This window comes from Rhinatrema bivittatum, chromosome 15 (assembly GCF_901001135.1).
Source record: "Rhinatrema bivittatum chromosome 15, aRhiBiv1.1, whole genome shotgun sequence".
In the NCBI taxonomy this organism is placed as follows: domain Eukaryota; kingdom Metazoa; phylum Chordata; class Amphibia; order Gymnophiona; family Rhinatrematidae; genus Rhinatrema; species Rhinatrema bivittatum.
In genome coordinates, this window is record NC_042629.1 from 38,602,185 (window position 1) to 38,623,791 (window position 21,607).

Consider the following 21,607-nt stretch of genomic DNA (forward strand, 5'->3'; position numbering starts at 1 on the left):
TTTACATCTTGTTTTATCTAATAAATATTTGCATTTGTCAAAGTTAAGCAACTTAGGATGGACAATGAAATCTCTAGTCATTCTCACAGTACCTTATATTTATTTCATGCCTGACTCAGAAGGAGTTTACTTTCTAAGGGGGTTATTTTCCAAGCCGCGTAATGATACGATGCTAATTTAGAAAAGGGGAGGAGTTTGGGGGGAGAGAGGGAGAGAGAGCGCCTAGCTAATAAGGCCCTCATAGTAGTTAGTAGTTAGGTAGTTACTCGAGGTGAGGTTTAGGTATTAGTGTAGGGATTAGGGGCCACTTTGACATTCAGAGTAAGAAGTACGAACAGAACAGAACACTCTTGTGAAGATTTGTCTTTCGGAATGAGGAAACTCAACCAAAGATGAGATTTGTACAATGTTCTTTCAACCTAGTTTGATGGACTCTCTACTTGGGTAACATCTCTCTCTCTCTCTTTCTTCCCCCCCCCAGTGGTTGTAGGTAGGAATTACAACAACTGTGGCACTTACCGCAAAGTGAGAAAAAGTTATCGCACTCTGCAGTAATACCTATGCGAAGTGCTAAGATAGCGCACTTTGCAATAAGCTATTACCATAAAACACGCCCCTTTTCCTATCGCATGCGATAGTTTGATGAATCCTGGCCTAAGATAGAAAAGTATAGGTTTAGTTTCTATGCCATTTTCTTTTCTACTTTATATTTTGTCCCTATTAAGTCCTTCATATTCATCTTGCCCATCTAGCTCTCTCATCCAATAGCTTTCAGTATTTTCCCAAATCTTTCCAGCATAACCATGCATGTATAAGCTAGTACTGTGGCAACATCCTGTGACTAAGAAAGCAGGATGCATCTTCTCCTACAGAACTATTTTCAGCGTTTTCAGGATAACGCTTTGGTGTTTGCTAAAGAGCAATACTAACCCTTCCCACCTCCAGGAACTGTACATCAGTAGCATTTCCAGATCTGGCCAGTCTTAGCAAAGAATTCAGTTTTCCAACTTCTAGCATACAGCACAGCACCACCCATTAATCCCCCTTTTTACTATTTTATCCTGAACACTTCTGAACAGATACACTCAGTAGTAGGGATGTGAATCGTTTTTCAACGATTAAAATTATCGTCCGATAATGTTAATATTGTCTTAAATTGTTATAGAACACGATACAATAGAAATTCTAACGATTTATCGTTAAAAATCGTTAAATCGTGTTAGTGCGCACTAACTGAAAATGATACAAATAAACACTTTCCAGGTCACTGAAGGTCAGTTAGGAATGAATATGTGTTCCTATTGGCTGGCTGCCCTCTTATCTATTGATGTTACCAAGGTTACCACTGAGGTGATGGTTGGGGGGATGGGAAATGGAACTGGAAACTAACGAACACCAACAGAAAATGAAACAAAGTGTTCACACTTCCCAGGTCAGTAAAGGTCACTTAGGAATGAATATGTATGTATGTATTCCTATTGGCTGGCTGTGCTCTTATCTATTGATGTTACCAAGGCTAACACTGAGGTAATGGTTGGGGGGATGTGAAATGGAAACAGTTGGAAGCTTGACAAAAAAAGTAATGTAATGATCAGCACTCACGTGACTAGAACTTGTTTGTTTATTATTTTTGTTAGCAGGCACCTGAAATGCTAGTGCATGTTGAATTTGCCAATCACTGTGCATTTTAGAAAGGTGGTCCTGGCTGGAACTGTACACAGTTCAAATATATGTAATTGATTGTTGGTAAGTGTATTTTTTAAGTAGCCACACTGGCACAAGTATGTTTACTTTTCCTCCTACTTAACTCACTAGCTTAGCTTTGTAAGAAGGGCTTCTCTGCTTGTGTGTTGTTTTTGTTTGGTGTGAGGAGAGCAGAAACATCAGATCTTTATTCAATCTACTACAGTCATCTCTTACAGTGCCCTATCCCTATTAATACCAGGAGTGTTGTGATCTTCCTGCACACAGTGCCCTAACCCTGATACCAGTCTGAGACAGCTCCCTCCCTGCATTACTAGTGAGAGGCTGGCTTCACAGACAGGGGGGAGCTGCCTGACCCTCACTCCTGACTTCCCCCATGTCCCAGCTAGTGAATGGTGTGTGGGTGAGGTGGGGGGGGAGGATGGTGAAGTCTGAGACAGCTCCCTCCCTGCATTACTAGTGAGAGGCTGGCTTCACAGACAGGGGGGAGCTGCCTGACCCTCACTCCTGACTTCCCCCATGTCCCAGCTAGTGAATGGTGTGTGGGTGAGGGGGGGGAGGATGGTGAAGTCTGAGACAGCTCCCTCCCTGCATTACTAGTGAGAGGCTGGCTTCACAGACAGGGGGGAGCTGCCTGACTCTCACTCCTGACTTCCCCCATGTCCCAGCTAGTGAATGGTGTGTGGGTGAGGGGGGGGGGGGAGGAGGATGGTGAAGTCTGAGACAGCTCCCTCCCTGCATTACTAGTGAGAGGCTGGCTTCACAGACAGGGGGGAGCTGCCTGACCCTCACTCCTCCCTTCCCCCATGTCCCAGCTAGTGAATGGTGTATGGGTGAGGGGGGGGGAGGATGGTGAAGTCTGAGACAGCTCCCTCCCTGCATTACTAGTGAGAGGCTGGCTTCACAGACAGGGGGGAGCTGCCTGACCCTCACTCCTGACTTCCCCCATGTCCCAGCTAGTGAATGGTGTGTGGGTGAGGGGGGGGGGAGGATGGTGAAGTCTGAGACAGCTCCCTCCCTGCATTACTAGTGAGAGGCTGGCTTCACAGACAGGGGGGAGCTGCCTGACCCTCACTCCTGACTTCCCCCATGTCCCAGCTAGTGAATGGTGTGTGGGTGAGGGGGGGGGGGGAGGAGGATGGTGAAGTCTGAGACAGCTCCCTCCCTGCATTACTAGTGAGAGGCTGGCTTCACAGACAGGGGGGAGCTGCCTGACCCTCACTCAAGCAGAGAAGCCCTTCTTACAAAGCTGAGCTAGTGAGTTAAGTAGGAGGAAAAGTAAACATACTTGTGCCAGTGTGGCTACTTAAAAAATACACTTACCAACAATCAATTACATATATTTGAACTGTGTACAGTTCCAGCCAGGACCACCTTTCTAAAATGCACAGTGATTGGCAAATTCAACATGCACGTGTCTGCTAACAAAAATAATAAACAAAGAAGTTCTAGTCACGTGAGTGCTGATCATCACATGTCAAGCTTCCAACTGTTTCCATTTCACATCCCCCCAACCATTACCTCAGTGGTAACCTTGGTAACATCAATAGATAAGAGCACAGCCAGCCAATAGGAATACATATTCATTCCTAAGTGACCTTTACTGACCTGGGAAGTGTGAACACTTTGTTTCATTTTCTGTTGGTGTTCATGAGTTTCCAGTTCCATTTCCCATCCCCCCAACCATCACCTCAGTGGTAACCTTGGTAACATCAATAGATAAGAGGGCTGCCAGCCAATAGGAACACATATTCATTCCTAACTGACCTTCAGTGACCTGGAAAGTGTCTATTTGTATCATTAGAGTTAGTGCGCACTAACGGGGAGTTAGTGCGCACTAATCGGAAAAAACGATTTTTAACGATTTTTCAACGAAATAATCGTGCCAAACACGATTTTCTTCTCCTGCCACACGATTTCTATCGTTAAGACGATATGGAAAACGATTCACATCTCTACTCAGTAGTACCAGCATTTTATATGATGGTTTTAAAAATCCTGCAGAGCTGAGATCTATTAAAGATCTCAAGCTGGATTTTGTAAAGAAAGAAGTAGTGTTTATCCACTGAATCTTTCAAACTCCACCCTCTTCCCTCAATAAAACAATTTAGGGAAAGAAAATTAACTGGTAATGTATTTTCATTAAGTATCAAGAATTGTATTTATTTGCATTTATGTTTCACTATTAAAAAAAATACCATTGTGAATTATAACAGTACAATTTACCAGTAAACAATAAAATCAGCAAACAATCCAATTTAAAACAAGAAAGTGGTTACACAAGACCATATAAAGTATTTACGCTGAACTCATGAAAAAATGGCCGAGAATTTTTACAAGATCCATTTTCTGTACCTATCTGATTAAGTCCTTAGTAATTAAATATAGTTCAATGTTATTAAAGTTAGCCTGAGTGCAGGAAAACATATTTCTTCAGCAGTTTTACGTTTATATAATTTATTAGTTTAAGAAGCTTTCACTGTATTTTATAATGGCCAGCTGTAAAGATAATTTACTTTTACATTTCTAGTTTTTATCCTCTGTGCATCACCTCATCCTCAGACACATCCAATGGGAAATCAGACTTTTTGAAAGGCAAAGGTTTAATACTAAGTGATAACTGAGGCAGTAATGAGGACCCATTTTAACAAACATAACAGAAAATGGAGTCTAGGAGGTATTTTGGCAAGAGTGAAACATTTTAAGGGGGTAGTTGCTATCCTTAAATCCTGTTTCCCTGTAACCAAATTATTGGGATTGCAAATCCATATTGGGGATAATAAAAAGTATTTGGGCTTGAAGTGAATGAGATTATCATCACCTACTATTTAGAAATTGCAAAGAAGAGTCTTTTCTATAGTACCTAGAGCAGTGGTCCCCAAACCTGTCCTGGAGGGCCACCAGCCAGTCGAGTTTTTGGTATATCCTCAATGAATATGCATGAGAGAAAATTTGCATGCACTGCCTCCATTAACATGCACATTTTCTCTCATGCATATTCATTGTGGATATCCCAAAAACCCGACTGGCTGGTGGCCCTCCAGGACAGGTTTAGGGACCACTGACCTAGAGTATTGAAAAAGGCCTCTCCTAGTGGAATCCTGGAGCTATATTTTCTCAAGTTAAATATTATTGAGCATTTGCTCCAATATTAAATTTAATCTTTGGCTTTAAAATGGGCCACTCGTGATAATAAAAGCCAGTGTACAAAAAAAATGATCATGACTATGGCTTCTTTAGGAATTTCAGCTCAGATCCAGTCAATCACGGGCTGAAAATCACATTTTTCTTTAAGAAGTTCTGTGGAAAAAAACTGAGACAGTCAGAAGGATCCTTATCTGAAGTGAAAATCAATCAATGTAGATTGTTGCATCCTGATAGTGTCAGCTTCTGTGCGTCATTGTCAACTTTTTTCTTGTAGTGAATATTACTACAAGAACACCTTAACAGAATATGCTCATGAGGGAATGTGCTGTTATACCATAACATGGATCATGACTGGCTGAGAACAGTCATGTGATCAGTCAGTATATATGCATAATCTCCTTAGAAACCAGGAATTATGAAATCCTGATTTTAATGCAGCAGTACTTACCCAAAAATATATATTTTCAGATATTTACTAGTTAAAACTAAATCAATAAGATCCTCTTGAATACTCATGCCTAAAGAAATACTAGTATTCAAAGCTTCTGAAAAACTGCTCCCATTTCCACTATAACAGATCTAAGTTAACTGGGGTACACCTAGGCTCATCTTTACTACAGCACTATAAAGGATTCGCAAGAATGCATATATATTATCAATAGCAGCAGGAAAAGAGATTCCAAGGAGAATATTTAAAATAAAAAAAATATGGTTTATGACCATTGTGAAAGGTGTAAACCTTTTTCTATTAAATTATATCAGGAAAAGAAATAAAGCATGCAAGGACAAAACAAAAAGAGAGAAAACTTAGGAGTAAGATCAAAATAAAGATGACACAACAAGAGTCAGGCTGGTATTTTGAACAATCTAGATAGTTTGCTGCTTTAACCAATCAAGCAGCAGTAGCAGCACACATGCAGCAGCCTTGTACCCTCTCCTACGAGGTCAATGACAGCTTCATGTAAAATACCTGTTGTGTAAAACATCTGCTTAATTCATGATGTCGCCAGCTTCTGAAACGTCAATAAAAAAAAAATAGTATTCAAGCTTAGGACCTATGATACTAAGGAGACAATTTTCCAACCTCCCGCCTTGGTGCATAGCAGCAGGTACTTTTTGTGCACAGATTTTCACTTTGAACATCGCTGCAGGTACAAAGTATGCATGAATGCGTGCATATGCTTTTCACGTGGGTGGAATTTTACCTGTAAAAGTAGCATTTAGATTTGAAAACATCCATCTATATGTAAATGTTTCCTCTCGCTACCTACAGACGGCCCCAGGAATGCCACTTCTCAAGGCAGATAAAACGTCTTATGCCCCATGGAACAGCGCATGGACTTTTATGTTTGCAGCAGCAGTGACAATACCGCCAATTTCCAAAGGCAAATACGATTTACTTGTGGAAAGAACTTCGAGAAATGTCCTCTAAATGCTTCTGCAGCACTAAAGTGGCAAACCGCATTCCAAATTTTTAAACAGTTACTTCTTTAGAAAGATTTTTTTCCTATGCAAACAGGCTGAGATCTAAAGAATTGCAACTATGCACGCACTTGATTTCTATATCAGTAAATCCAGATTTTTTTTTTAATGCAAATATTGCAGAATGTGACTATTCCTTGGGACGTGGATGTTCACAATTGCAAAAGTAAATATGCGCTTACTGGCAAAATTATGCCACAATGCGGCATGACCGTTGTCACACACAAAAAGAAATGCAAAACACAAACCCCAATAAAGTTTTAACACCCAGAAAAGCTTTCAGGCTTTCACAAAGAGAAGCTACTTACAGCATGCCTGTGATCAGTGTGCAACTGCATCATTCACGCTTCCCAGTACAGCATGCCAGACAGAGATAATCCCACAGACAAGTAGGAGAGGCCACAAACATCAAGCGATCCCAGTCTGGGAGGAATCACTGGAACCTCGTACACCGTGTGTTCTCCGTCATCGCTGTTCCGTCGGAAATCAACTTCAAATATCTAAAACATTCCTGGAATTAAGAAATACTCACTCGTTTGGCACAGTCAGTTGCTTCCTGCTATCTCTCTGGCTGGCACTAGTTTACAATGGATGGCATTGTTTTGTTACGAGAATTTTTTTTTTCCTCAGTGCCCGCAAGAGGGAGGTTGAGTCATGGAGAAGTAATGTGACTCTTCAAATTAAACAAGTGGCTAAGAATAAGCAACCGTTTGTTATGGACAGTTTCTCATCGCGCTTGCAAACGTTGTAGGCTATTAAAATCGATGTTTCTGTTCGGTGCTGGGCTTCTGACAAGTAATTTCACCACATGAGCCAACATTTATATTTAGCTCAGGTACTAAATCTGGAACATATAGGTTTTCTTCTATAACCCTTTAAAGCCCTGTCCACTATGAGCTCCTCTATACCCTCATAATAGACATTCTGCATAGCACTCCAGTACTTGACTGATTGCAACAGAATGCAGATGTGAAAGACGACAGACTGTATTACCAACGTTAACATTATGAACTACTAATCTGATTATTCAAGCAATGATCTGTAGGATAGTAAATATTTACTGTTTGCTTAAAATGTTCCTCTTCTCCAAATGAACTCCTCTTTTCCTTTAAAAGAAAAATTAAGGGAGGGTGGGCAAGTAAAATCCAAGAGAAAGCTTCTTTTTTTTTCCTGAACATCTTACTAGTACTGCACTCTCAGAAGTGGGAGTCAGCAGGTTGTAGACAGAGAACAGAAAAAAAAGCAGCAATTGTGGGGTAATTTCCCAGAAAGTGTTTTACCTAAAATAAGCCTAGTTCGCTTTGGAGCAGGAGTCAAAATCCTGACAGCAATTTTTTTTTTTTATTCTTTATAGACATTTCAAAAATTAACAAAAGCTCTAAAGAAATTATGCAACAAACCAAAGGAAAAAAGGTCACACACAAGTACGCACTTAGAAATATCTGCATATTAGTCCACAAAGTAGGAAGAGTAATATATTGTAAAACAAGAAAAAAATATATAGAAGCAAAAAATTCTTCTGGTTTTTAGTTTATTTAAAAAAAGGGTCTCCTCCCACCAAAATGTTAAGATTTCACCAAAATATATTTTGATTTAAAATGCATTTTTCTGAGTTTTTCTTTTACTTCCTTTTACAAACAAGATGTCAGGTGTTGCAGCAGTATGTAAACACCCTGAAATTCACAAGTAATATTTGCATTTAGTGGAGAGAGCTCTTGCGGATTACATTCTAAAGCATGCAGGTGACTAAACCAATCAGATCTCTTACCTGCTTTACATATTACTCCTCTAATTTCTCTATATACACAGGGCAGCCATGCACAACCAAAAAGACAAGCAAATCATTCCATTGTGCACTGTTGGGGATACATTTTCCAATCTTTAAAATGAAATCATACTAAAAAAAATATATTGGTGTGTCAAGATATGTTAATATGTTTTGAGCACAGCACCTAACAGTGTCACTTTGTGCAACAATAGGCAAACAGAATTGTTGCTGTGCATCACTTCATGGTCCTTTTAACCAAAATTTGCATAAAGTAAAATCCCTGCACAAGACATTAATCTATAGTGCTAGCAAGCCCAGGGTACAGTTAATCCAATTTGATAGGTACAGGACAACATAGCAGAATCATAATTTATTTACAAAATTTACAGTCTGCCATCTTAACAGATTCTGTTCATGGCGGATTATAAGCAACCAGTAGTGTGGTGGCATGATCATGTTATCTTGGAAGTTTAAGAATTTCTTTCAATTAGAAAAGAGCTCTGGGTTGCTGGTAAACCAAGATGGCTCCAATTTATTAGAACTGCCATTGTTTTACTCTCATGGGCGTCTGAAGGCATTCTGCTGCCTGAGGCAAGGTGCTCCTACCTAGGCCCCCCCAAACATGGCACAAGTCAAATCATAGAGAGGGCCAATATGGGAGGAGGGACATTGAAGGCGGACTTTTGGTAATGTGAAATGCTGTAGAAGGGGGGAAAGCAGGGTCCAAGTTCCCAGAGGAGTGGCAGTGAAAATATTACTAGGAAGCTGGCAACACTGCCATACTCCCATGGACCCTATGACCTGCCTCCCATGTTTCCCCAGCATTTGCCCCCTGGAGAAATGGGAGCTGGGTGAATGATGGGGGTCTGTGTATAGCACACTCCCTCTAGGTTGGTGCAAGGTTAAGCAGCACCCTAGACAAGTTTTGCCTTGCACACCCTCCCACCTGGCCTTTACCACAAACAATTAAAAATTATGCATTTATAACAGATTTTACATGGAAAAGGACATTCATAGTCTTCTGAACATATCACAACATGCATATGATTTTTATATGCACTTCTGTGGTACCAAACAGAAAACCCTGCAAAAAGGGAACTTGGAACCCATATGGTATTAAGCCTATTGTAATGTGCTTTCGATGTGGGCTTGGCTCTCAGAAAGCCATGAATAAATTGAATTACCATTACAATTCTGTAAATCTCCCACATGAAAACAGCATCAATTGCCAGCACTCAAACAGAAACAATCCTATCTATGAAAAGACAACACTGCAAATATTATACCAGACCCCAAAACACCAATACCCCTCCTATTAGGATGACAGAGCAAGCTAGGCTGCTATGGATTTCTACACAGAAACTACATGCCAGCAAAATACCTCAGCTCAATCACACTTGCAGAACACAGACAGATCTCAAATACAGAATAAAGAGACCATAAAGTATAAATAGAAACATGCAGACAAACTGAACTGGAAAACTAAAGAAGTTAGACTGTATACAGTGCAACAGAAATACCATTATTCATAAAAAAGCAGAGTTGCTTACCTGTAACACAAGATGTTAGTCCTCACGTATGGGTGACATCATCAGGATGGAGCCCAAACACGAAACACTTTTGTCAAAGTTTCTAGAACTTTGACTGGCACCTACAGGGCATGCCCAGCATAGCACCAACCCTGCAGCCAGCAGGGGTTACCCTTCAGTCTTGTCTTATAGTAAAAAATACATGCGAAAAATAAAATAAGAAAACGTAAATGAACCCAACTCCATGGGGTGGCGGGCGGGCTTCGTGAGGACTAACATCCTGCTGTCCTGTGAGAACACATGTTACAGGTAAGTAACTCTACTTTCTCACAGGACAAGCAGGATGGTAGTTTTCACATATGGGTGAGTACCGAGCTGAGGATGCCCGAGCAATGCATCAAATGTACCCAAAGACATGCAACAGGCACAAGAACTAGGGTGGAATTTGGTAGAGGGCATCCTAAACCCTACCGGGTTGGCGGAACATAAGAACATAAGAAAATGCCATACTGGGTCAGACCAAGGGTCCATCAAGCCCAGCATCCTGTTTCCAACAGTGGCCAATCCAGGCCATAAGAACCTGGCAAGTACCCAAAAACTAAGTCTATTCCATGTAACCATTGCTAATGGCAGTGGCTATTCTCTAAGTGAACTTAATAGCAGGTAATGGACTTCTCCTCCAAGAACTTATCCAATCCTTTTTTAAACACAGCTATACTAACTGCACGAACCACATTCTCTGGCAACAAATTCCAGAGTTTAATTGTGCATTGAGTAAAAAAGAACTTTCTCCGATTAGTTTTAAATGTGCCCCATGCTAACTTCATGGAGTGCCCCCTAGTCTTTTCTACTATCCGAAAGAGTAAATAACCGATTCACATTCTACCCGTTCTAGACCTCTCATGATTTTAAACACCTCTATCATATCCCCCCTCAGTCGTCTCTTCTCCAAGCTGAAAAGTCCTAACCTCTTTAGTCTTTCCTCATAGGGGAGCTGTTCCATTCCCCTAATCATTTTGGTAGCCCTTCTCTGTACCTTCTCCATCGCAATTATATCTTTTTTGAGATGCGGCGACCAGAATTGTACACAGTATTCAAGGTGCGGTCTCACCATGGAGCGATACAGAGGCATTATGACATTTTCTGTTTTATTCATCATTCCTTTTCTAATAATTCCCAACATTCTGTTTGCTTTTTTGACTGCCGCAGCACACTGCACCGACGATTTCAATGTGTTATCCACTATGACACCTAGATCTCTTTCTTGGGTTGTAGCACCTAATATGGAACCCAACATTGTGTAATTATAGCATGGGTTATTTTTCCCTATATGCATCACCTTGCACTTATCCACATTAAGGGGCGGATTTTCAGAGCCCTGCTCGCCTAAATCCGCCAAAACCGGGCGGATTTAGGCGAGCAGGGCCCTGCGCGCCGGTAAGCCTATTTTACATAGGCCTACCGGCGCGCGCAGAGCCCCGGGACTCGCGTAAGTCCCGGGGTTTTCGGAGGGGACGTGTCGGGGGCGGGCCCGAACCGCGCGGCGTTTTCCGGGCGTGTCAGGAGCGTTCTGGGGGCGGGTCCGGGGGCGTGGCTAAGGCCCGGGGCGGCCCGGGGGCGTGGCCGTGCCCTCCGGACCCACCCCCAGGTCGTGTCCCGGCGCGCAGGAGGCCCGCTGATGCGCGGGGATTTACGCCTCCCTCTGGGAGGCGTAAATCCCCCGACAAAGGTAAGGGGGGGGCTTAGACAGGGCCGGGTGGGTGGGTTAGGTAGGGGAAGGGAGGGGAAGGTGAGGGGAGGGCAAAAGGAAGTTCCCTCCGAGGCCGCTCCGATTTCGGAGCGGCCTCGGAGGGAAGGGGGTAGGCTGCGCGGCTTGGTGCGCGCCGGCTATACAAAATCGATAGCCTTGCGTGCGCCGATCCAGGTTTTTAGCAGATACGCGCGGGCTCCGCGCGTATCTACTAAATCCAGCGTACTTTTGTTTGCGCCTGGAGCGCAAACAAAAGTAGGCCTATTCGCGGAGTATGAAAATCCGCCCCTAAATTTCATCTGCCATTTGGATGCCCAATTTTCCAGTCTCACAAGGTCTTCCTGCAATTTATCACAATCTGCTTGTGATTTAACTACTCTGAACAATTTTGTGTCATCTGCAAATTTGATTATCTCACTCGTCGTATTTCTTTCCAGATCATTTATAAATATATTGAACAGTAAGGGTCCCAATACAGATCCCTGAGGCACTCCACTGTCCACTCCCTTCCACTGAGAAAATTGCCCATTTAATCCTACTCTCTGTTTCCTGTCTTTTAGCCAGTTTGCAATCCACGAAAGGACATCGCCACCTATCCCATGACTTTTTACTTTTCCTAGAAGCCTCTCATGAGGAACTTTGTCAAACGCCTTCTGAAAATCCAAGTATGCTATATCTACCGGTTCACCTTTATCCACATGTTTATTAACTCCTTCAAAAAAGTGAAGCAGATTTGTGAGGCAAGACTTGCCCTGGGTAAAGCCATGCTGACTTTGTTCCATTAAACCATGTCTTTCTATATGTTCTGTGATTTTGATGTTTAGAACACTTTCCACTATTTTTCCTGGCACTGAAGTCAGGCTAACCGGTCTGTAGTTTCCCGGATCGCCCCTGGAGCCCTTTTTAAATATTGGGGTTACATTTGCTATCCTCCAGTCTTCAGGTACAATGGATGATTTTAATGATAAGTTACAAATTTTTACTAATAGGTCTGAAAATTTCATTTTTAGTTCCTTCAGAACTCTGGGTGTATACCATCCGGTCCAGGTGATTTACTACTCTTCAGTTTGTCAATCAGGCCTACCACATCTTCTAGGTTCACCGTGATTTGATTCAGTCCATCTGAATCATTACCCATGAAAACCTTCTCCATTACGGGTACCTCCCCAACATCCTCTTCAGTAAACACCGAAGCAAAGAAATCATTTAATCTTTCCGCGATGGCCTTATCTCTTTAAGTGCCCCTTTAACCCCTCGATCATCTAACGGTCCAACTGACTCCCTCACAGGCTTTCTGCTTCGGATATATTTTAAAAAGTTTTTACTGTGAGTTTTTGCCTCTACAGCCAACTTCTTTTCAAATTCTCTCTTAGCCTGTCTTATCAATGTCTTACATTTAACTTGCCAGCGTTTATGCTTTATCCTATTTTCTTCTGTTGGATCCTTCTTCCAATTTTTGAATGAAGACCGCTGGCCCATGAGAGGAAGAAAGCATCTCTTGGCTGAAGGATGTTGGTACCTTAGTTCGCAAATAAGTTGCGTAGCACAGACTGGCCAAAGATGGAATCTTGTCTGCCAGCCTTGTCTAAACAAGAATGGGCTGCGAAGGTGTGGAGAGAGCTCCAGGTAGCAGCCTTACAGATGTCAGCAAGTGGCACCGAGCGTAGTTGCGCTACTGATGTTGCCATGGCCCTGACAGAGTGTGCTTTAACACGGTCTTGAAGCGGAATGCCTGCCTGTTGGTAACAAAAGGAAATACAGTCCGCTAACCAGGAGGAGAGAGTCTGCTTACTTACAGGTTTGCCCAATTTGATGGGATCGAAGGAAACAAACAATTGAGTGCATTTCCTGTGGGCAGCTGTACGGTCTAGATAAAATGCTAAAGCATGTTACAGTCAAGGGTATGCAGAGCCCGTTCTCCTGGGTTTGAGAGGGGCCTGGGAAAGAAGGTGGGTAGTATAATGGATTGATTGATATGAAACTCCGATACTACCGTTAGGCAAAACTTAGGGTGAGTGCGGAGTATTACCCTATCATGCAGAAGTTTAGTGTAAGGTGGGTAGGTGACTAAGGCCTGTAACTCACTAACTCTGCGAGCAGACGTGATCGCCAAAGAAAAATCATCTTCCAGGTGAGATGGCGGAGACCACAGGATTGGAGAGGCTCCAACGGCGGTTTCATGAGCCGCCCCAAAATCAGTTGAGGTCCAGGAAGGGGCTGGAGGGCGCAGTGGAGGTTTAAGGTGGAGCAAGCCCTTCAAAAAGCGTGTTACAAGGGGTTGTACTGAAATAGCTACATCCCGACAACCTTTATAGAAGGCGGCTACCGTCACTGACCATGTACCCTGATAGAAGAAGTTTGGAGACCTGACTCTGACAGGTGCCAGAGATAGTCCAAAAACTTTGGTGTGGAACAAGTGAAGGGATCGATGGACATGGAAGTACAACCATACCGCAAACCTGTTCAATTTGTAACGATAAGACTGCCTTGTGAAAGGCTTTCGTGAAGCTACTAGGACACGGGAAACCGGCTCTGAAAGGTTAGAGGTTGAAGGATTAACCTTTCAACATCCAAGCAGTCAGGGAGAGGGCCTGGAGGTGGGGTGACTAAGGCACCATTGTTCTGATGTGATCAGAAACGGGTCCTTCCCCAGAGGAATGTGCTGGTATACTGATAGGGTCGTGGAGAATTGGAAACCAGACCTGGTGTGGTCAATGAGGGGCTATGAGAATCATTAGTCCCTTGTCCCTTCGCAACTTCATGAGAGTCTTTGAAATGAGTGGAAGTAGAGGGTAACACATAAAGGAGACCGCTGGCCCATGAGAGGAAGAGAAGCATCTCTTGGCTGAAGGTGTTGGATGCGAGTGAGAGGAGCAACAGTTTCCCTACTTGAGGTTGTGAATTGACGCAAAGAGGTCTATGTGAGGGTAACCCCAATGTTGGAATATTGAGTCTGCTACAGTGGGGTTGAGGGACCACTCTTGCGGTTGAAAAGTGCGACTCAGCTTCTCTACCAACACAGTCTACTCCCGGCAAGTAGGTGGCCCTGAGGTACATCGAGTAAGAAAGTGCTTCTGCCCATATCTGTGCAGTTTCCTGACACAGGAGGTAGGAGCCCATTCCTCCTTGCTTGTTGATGTACCACATGGCCACCTGGTTGTCGGTTTGAATCAGGATGACCTGGTTGGAAAGGTGATCCTGAAAAGTCCTGAGAGCATATCTGATTGCACGAAGCTCCAGAAAATTGATTTGGTGTTTGGCTTCCTCTGGAGACCAAATGCCCTGAGTTTGCAGGTTTGCAACATGTACACCCCAGCCGAGGTTGGAGGCATCTGTTATCATGGTTATTTGAGGGTCTGGAGTCTGAAATGGAAGGCCTTGAAGCAGATTGGATTGGTTTATCCACCAAGCCAGTGATAACCGGAGTTGGTTGGTGATGTGAACAATGGTGAACATTGGCTGAGAAGACTGAATCCACTGCGATTTTAGAGTCCACTGCATTACTCTCATGGCCAGGAGGGCCATGGGAGTGACATGCACCAAGGAGGCCATATGACCCAGTAAGACCAGCAAATGACGAGCAGTTGAGTGTTGTCGAGACTGCAGTCGATGGGCCAGAGAAGTGAGAGTGAAAGCTCGATCCTGAGATAGGAAGGCTTTCGATTTTAGAGTGTCCAAGTCAGCCCCTATGAACGATAGGGTTTGAGAGGGAACTAGCCTGGATTTTGGATAGTTTATGAGAAACCCTAGGGAGATCAGAGTACGGCACGTGAGACGTAGAGACATTAGTGCAGCTTGCTGAGTAGGAGCCCTGATCAACCAATCGTCAAGATAGGGACAGACATGGACACTTTGACTCCTGAGAAAGGCAGCTACCACTACGAGGCACTTGGAGAAGACTCGTGGGGCAAATGCTAGGCCGAATGGTAATACGCGATATTGGAAGTGTTTTGGGCCTACTAGGAACCACAGGAATCTGCAATGTGACGGAGTAATTGAAATATGTGTGTAGGCGTCCTGGAGGTCTAGAGAGCAGAGCCAGTCTTCCCTTTGGAGAAGGTGAAGAAGAGAACCCAAGGTCACCATCTTGAACTTTTCTTTTTGTAGGTAGTTGTTTAAGGTGAGAAGATCCAGTATTGGGCAAATACCACCTGACTTTTTTGGTATCAGGAAATACCTGGAATAGAACCCCTGCCACTGTTGGAAGAGGGGCACTGGCTCTATTGCTCGGGACTGGAGGAGGAGGGAGACCTCCTGCTTCAGGAGTGATGAGTGATCGGATGTTCCCCACGTCAGCCGAGGTGGGTAATCCGGTGGAACAGAGAGAAAGTTGAGGTGGTAACCTTGGGTTATTACAGCGAGTACCCACAGATCTGTGGTGACTGTATGCCATGGTTTGGAGAAGTGTCACAACCGGCCTCCGTCGGGAATGGTCGGAAGCAGAGGCTGGGTACTGCTCTCTAGGAAGGAGTCAAAAGCCAGATGCTGGACCTGGGCTGGGGGGCTGGCTGTGTCTTCTGTACTCGAGGTTGATTGGATTGGCCTTTTTGGTAAGGCTTAGAAGCCCGAGCCCTGGACGCTGGGGGATAGAATCTCCTTTGCTGGTAGAATTGTCTCTTGGAGTCTCTCCTAAAATTGAGAAGACATTAAACCTAGCAATGATGTACCTAGATATAATTAAGCAATTACTAAACCAAATGGAACTGGTAATTAACATTGAAAAAACTGAATTTATTCACCTAGAACGCAAAAAATCTGAAACAATTCAAAACCCCATCAAACTTAAAAACAATCAAGAAATAGAACTCACCGAGAAAGCTCGCAATCTAGGAGTAATTATAGACACTGAACTCAGCCTTAAGCAACACATATCTCAAAAAGTGAGGGAAGGCTACGCTAAACTTATGATCCTTAGGAGGCTTAGACCCCTACTAACACAAGCACACTTCCGGACAGTTCTACAGGCACTTATATTCTCTAGCACTGACTACTGCAACACACTATTTCTGGGACTACCGTATGAAACAATAAGGCCTCTACAAATTTTACAAAACTCTGCTGCCAGAATACTTACTGGAAAAAGCAAGAGAGACCATATCACCCAAACACTTGCCGAACTGCACTGGCTGCCAATAGAACAAAGAGTGCACTATAAAACACTATGCACAATTCACAAACTGATAAATGAAGAAAAAGCAGACTGGTTAAACACAGCACTATGCCTACACATCCCACAGAGAAATCTCAGATCAGCTAATAAAGCTTTACTAACTATCCCATCAATCAAGACAGCAAAATTGACCCAAGTCAGAGAACGAGCACTATCACTAGCCGGACCTGCACTATGGAATTCATTGCCACTGGAAACAAGATTACAGAGAGACCTACAACTCTTTAAAAAAAGTTTGAAAACATGGCTTTTCAAGAAAGCATTCAACATTGAGAATGGAAATTCTGAAGTCTAATTGAACAAGCTAAGTCACCATATACCACACCTATAAGTATACATTATCATGTAATAGCTTAAGAGATCTGTAGTAAGTAAATAGAGCAACAGTTGTATGGTTTCCATGAACCATTAAAAGGACAAGATCCAGACCACACAACATACACCTTATATTATGAATAATTGTTACAGATAAATATCCTGGCACATTGTTAGTAAGAATTTCACCAAATATATATTTACGTGCCTCATTGTAAACCGTTGTGACGGTGCAATACTAAACGACAGTATAGAAAAGGTTTTAAATAAATAAATAAATAAAGATCTTTTAGAAGAGGACGAGAGATCAGAAGGCAGTAAGGGGAGCTGGCACAGAGTCTCCTGGTGGTCCTTGAGCTGTGCTACTGCTTCTTGAATCTTTTCTCCGAAAAGATTATCCCCAGCACAGGGCAAGTCAGCTAACCTGTCCTGTACTTCTGGTCTGAGGTCTGAAGACTTTAGCCAGGCCCATCTTCTCACACTAATTCCTGCCGCCAAAACCCTGGAGGCGGTGTCAATGTCATATGCCGTCCGTACTTCATGTTTGCCAGCATCTAGACCCTTTTGTGCTAGGGCATGAAGTTGGTCCTGGAATTGCAGAGGTAAGGCTTCAGCAAATTCCTGAATCTTCATAAACAGGGCTCTATTGTACTGGGTCATGTATAATTGATAGGATGCAATGCGAGAGATGAGCATTGACCCACGAAATACTCGCCTTCCAAACACATCCAGAAATTTCGGATCCTTTCCTGGGGAAATGGAAGAGTGGGGTTTGGAGTGTCGTGCCCTCTTCTGAGCTGACTCCACAACTACCGAATGATGAGCTCTCTGGAAACCAGGGGCTGGCTGAACTAGATAGGTGGCATCTGCCTTACGGTTGACAGGTGCCACAGAGCCAGGGTGCTCCCAATTTCTCTTTAAAAGGTCCAAGAGGATGTCATGAATAGGGATAGACATGATTTCCTTAGGAGCATCGAGAAAGTGGAGTAGTTCTAACATCTGATGCCTAGAGTCCTCTTCGGTCTGAAGCTGGAATGGAACTGTTTCAGACATTTCTTTAACAAAGTTGATAAAGGACAAGTCCTCTAGAGGAGAACATCAGGAGGAGAGGGCTGTGAAGGCAGATCATCTGTATCCTGGGACGAATCATTGGTCCAGGGATTGTATGGCTCATCACCAGCTCCCATATGTTCATCAGAAGGGAGTAACGGTGTTATTACGGAAGGTGTGGGCCTAGGCATCGATGGCCTTGAAGGTGGAATCGAAGGCATCGATGAAGGCATCTGAGGCGGCATCTGAGGCATCAATGGAGGCACTGACGGAATCGGTGACATCGATGGATGTCTCGGTGGTAGCACTCCGGAGGGCGGAATGGAGATCGGTGATTGTTCTTCTTCCGATGACAAGGGTATCGGTGAGGAAGGAATCGGGGTCATAGGTTCCTCGGATGCACCGGTGGAAGGGCACTGATTAACTTATCCATTCTTGCCAATAGCAGTGCAAGCGCCATGGGTATCAGATCAGTGGCCAAAGCAGGAACCGGCACCGATGGAGGTTTGAACTCCTGGAGTGCTTTATTGATGGCCGCTTGGATCATCTGATCCAATTCCTCATGGAAACCTGGGGCATGGATACCCGGTTCCGGAGAAGGAGGCAGCACTGGAGGGTAGCTGGAGGGTCCACCGGTGAAGGTGGAATCGTGGATCCCGGCACCTGTCCAGGTGGGGGAACGCCTTGGTGACCCAGAGACAGAAGAGGATAGGACCTTTTCTGTTCAGGACTTCTTTTTCAGTGGCCCAGACGACGTCGATGCTGAGGGCTTGCCTGTATTGGTGGCCTGAGCTTTTCGATAGCGGTGTCAATGTTTTCTCGATGTTCTCCTCGGTCTTTCTCCTGAGGCGGAACAGAGGGAGTCGACACCCGCGGAGTCGTCGAAGCCGGTCGGGCAGCCACGGTTTCCGGTGCTGGCGCAAAGTAGACTGTACTGGTTCAGACGACGTCGAAGCTATCAATGGAGTCGAGGATTTTGGCCAAAAGAGAAGTCCCATCTTCTCCAGCCTAGCCTTGCAACCCTTTGGTGTCATTTGGGCACATTTGGTGCAAATAAGGACATCATGGTCGGACCCCAAACACATCACACAGATCGAGTGAGGGTCAGTGATGGACATTGTTCGAGTGCAGTCAGGGCACCGATGAAAACCCGACGCCATGGACTCGACAAAATTTAGCCGCGGTGCTGTCAATGGCTGGTAGGCTGCGAGGGAAAAACTCGACAAGAATCGACCGCAAGCAGGTAAAAAACTTGCCGTTCGACCATGGAGCAAAGTTATCTATAAGGGGACTCCTGTGGGGTAAACTTTTTTTAAAAATTTTGATGACATTCCGTAAGGAAAAATTCCTGTCAGGAATCTCTGAAGAGCTCCTTAACCTGCGTGGCTACTGTTGCACGGAAAAAAGAAGACTGAAGGGGGACCCCTGCTGGCTGCAGGGTTGGTGCTATGCTGGGCATGCCCAGTAGGTGCCAGTCAAAGTTCTAGAAACTTTGACAAAAGTGTTCTGTGATTGGGCTCCATCCTGATGATGTCACCCATATGTAAGGACTACCATCCCTGCTTGTCCTGTGAGAATAATAAAATCAAGAAATATAATACATTAATCATAATAGTAAAACTATGATAACAGAAAGAATAAATATTTCAAAACAGCTAACAGATTATTCAATAATTAAACGTTTTAAAAGTTTTCAAAACCCAATGAAATATTTTTAAAATGACATCAAACACCCAACAATTAAAACTAAGAATAAAACATTCCCTGCTCTTCATACCTTGGAAATTTTAATTTCCGGTCACTCGGATGTTATGGATTGGGGGAAGTGGCCGCACAAGTTTTATCCTCTTTCACACACACAAACACACGCCCTCTCTCATTTATTTATTTATTTATTTATTTATTTATTTATTTATTTATTTAACATTTTTATATACCGAGGTTCTGGTAACAATGTTACTAATCACTTCGGTTTACATATAACATTAGGATGACTAAACATATGAGTCTTACATATACATATACACACAGGGGTGATGCAATACAGTGCACTCATCCGAGCACACTGTTTGACCCCCTCCAGAAAATGCGTCCAACGCAACGGAAAATTAATAGCACTCATCACATGCATATGCATGTGAATGAAGCTATTAGTTATTCGCTCCCAGTGCACAAAAAAATGTAGTTCAGTACACACATTTTTGCACTCAGAAATTAATGCCTGCCCGGAGCAGGCATTAATTTATCAGCACTCCCAAACGTTTTACAGAAAAGCAGAAAATACTGCTTTTCTGTACATCCTCCAACTTAATATCATAGCATTTTTAAAACATTTTTTGTTCCTCCAACTTAATATCATAGCGATATTAAGTTGGAGGGAAAAAAAAGTGCAGGTGGTCAGGTTCGGGAAACTGACACTCAGTTAACCAGCGTCCGTTTCTCGAACTCGTGGCTGTGTGCCGATTAGGAAAATGGACGCCAATAAATTCAGCGCCCATTTTCTAAACCAGCAGACAGCCACAGACAGCCCAGCAATCCCAGGCTCCCATTGTCAAGGAGGTGCTAGGGGCAGGCAATCGACCCTAGTGCCTCCTTGACAATGCAACTCCTAATTAAAATATTGCATGGCGCCCCCAGGGGGTGCGTTATGAAAGCGAGCGCTGAACACTCAGGGCCAGATTTTCAAAAGCATTTACTCGAGCAAAACTGGTTTTTGCTCGAGTAAATACACTTTACTCAAGTAAGTGGGCTTTTCAAAATTGCTACAATATATGCCATTGAATTGTCCATAGGATTTACTCAAGTAAGTGCACTTTACTCGAGTAAATAGCTTTTGAAAATTGCTACGATAGTATGTCACATTTACATGCGTAACTCCTTTGAAAATGACCCCCTCAGTGTCTGCTTTCAGCGCTATTTTTTTTTGCATCGGCCCCCTCAGGCACTTATGCACACACATTCACACAAATGCATGCAGGCTCCGTCACACACACAAACACAGGCTCTCAGGCACATCCTCTCTCTAACACATACATATAAGTCTCTCAAACCAACTTTTTCATACACCTACATTCCTACAGACTCTCCCACACATTCACATATGCATACAGACTCTCTCGCACACGCAGGTACTCACACACAGACACAAGCATACAGAATCTCACACACATACACACATGCATATAGGGAAAAGGCTCTCACACAATACATATAGGCTCTCTTTACTCTCACACACAGACAAATACACTCAGGTCCTCCCCCCCTGTCTTTCTCATGCCATGGCCATGCCACTCTTTAGGCCCCTCTTCCAGCTGCGATGGGATGGGTTCTGCCCTGACCACGATGGCCCTGCTAGATCTTCTTCTGTCTCACTCACACTCCCTTTTCTTTCCTCCCCTCTGACTTACACCCCTCCTTATCTTCTCTCCTTTCTCACTATGCCCCTTCTCTCTCTTCTACTCCTCTCACTCATGCCATCTCCCCTAACTCACCCCCATTCACCCCTCCTCATCCCTCCCACTCACCTTCTTTGTTTTCCCTTGATGCATCTCACTCATCTCCTCCTTTTTTCCTTACCTCATGCTACCTTCTCTTGCCTTGCCTTCTTCCTTCTCACATAGCCCAGCCCCATTCCCTTCAGTCATTATTTTCTTCCTGCCAGTGGAATGTAGAAGCTCCATCAGCACAAAAAC

The 21,607-nt window shown here is 43.7% G+C and overlaps 1 protein-coding gene across 14 annotated transcripts in view; it reads right to left on the reverse strand.

The window, feature by feature from the left end:
- Positions 1-21,607, reverse strand: part of ZBTB20 (zinc finger and BTB domain containing 20) — a 1,517,062-nt gene that overhangs the window by 537,936 nt on the left and 957,519 nt on the right. The window contains exons 1-2 of one of the 14 annotated variants that reach the window (XM_029578319.1): positions 6,642-7,046; positions 5,822-5,864 (exon numbers count right to left, since the gene is read on the reverse strand). The exons of 12 other annotated variants lie outside the window; for them this stretch is intronic. The gene's annotated coding sequence lies outside the window, so the exon portion shown is untranslated. Of the gene's footprint in view, positions 1-5,821; positions 5,865-6,641; positions 7,047-21,607 lie in introns of those variants that run through there. One more of the 14 variants, XM_029578320.1, reaches the window with a different exon arrangement.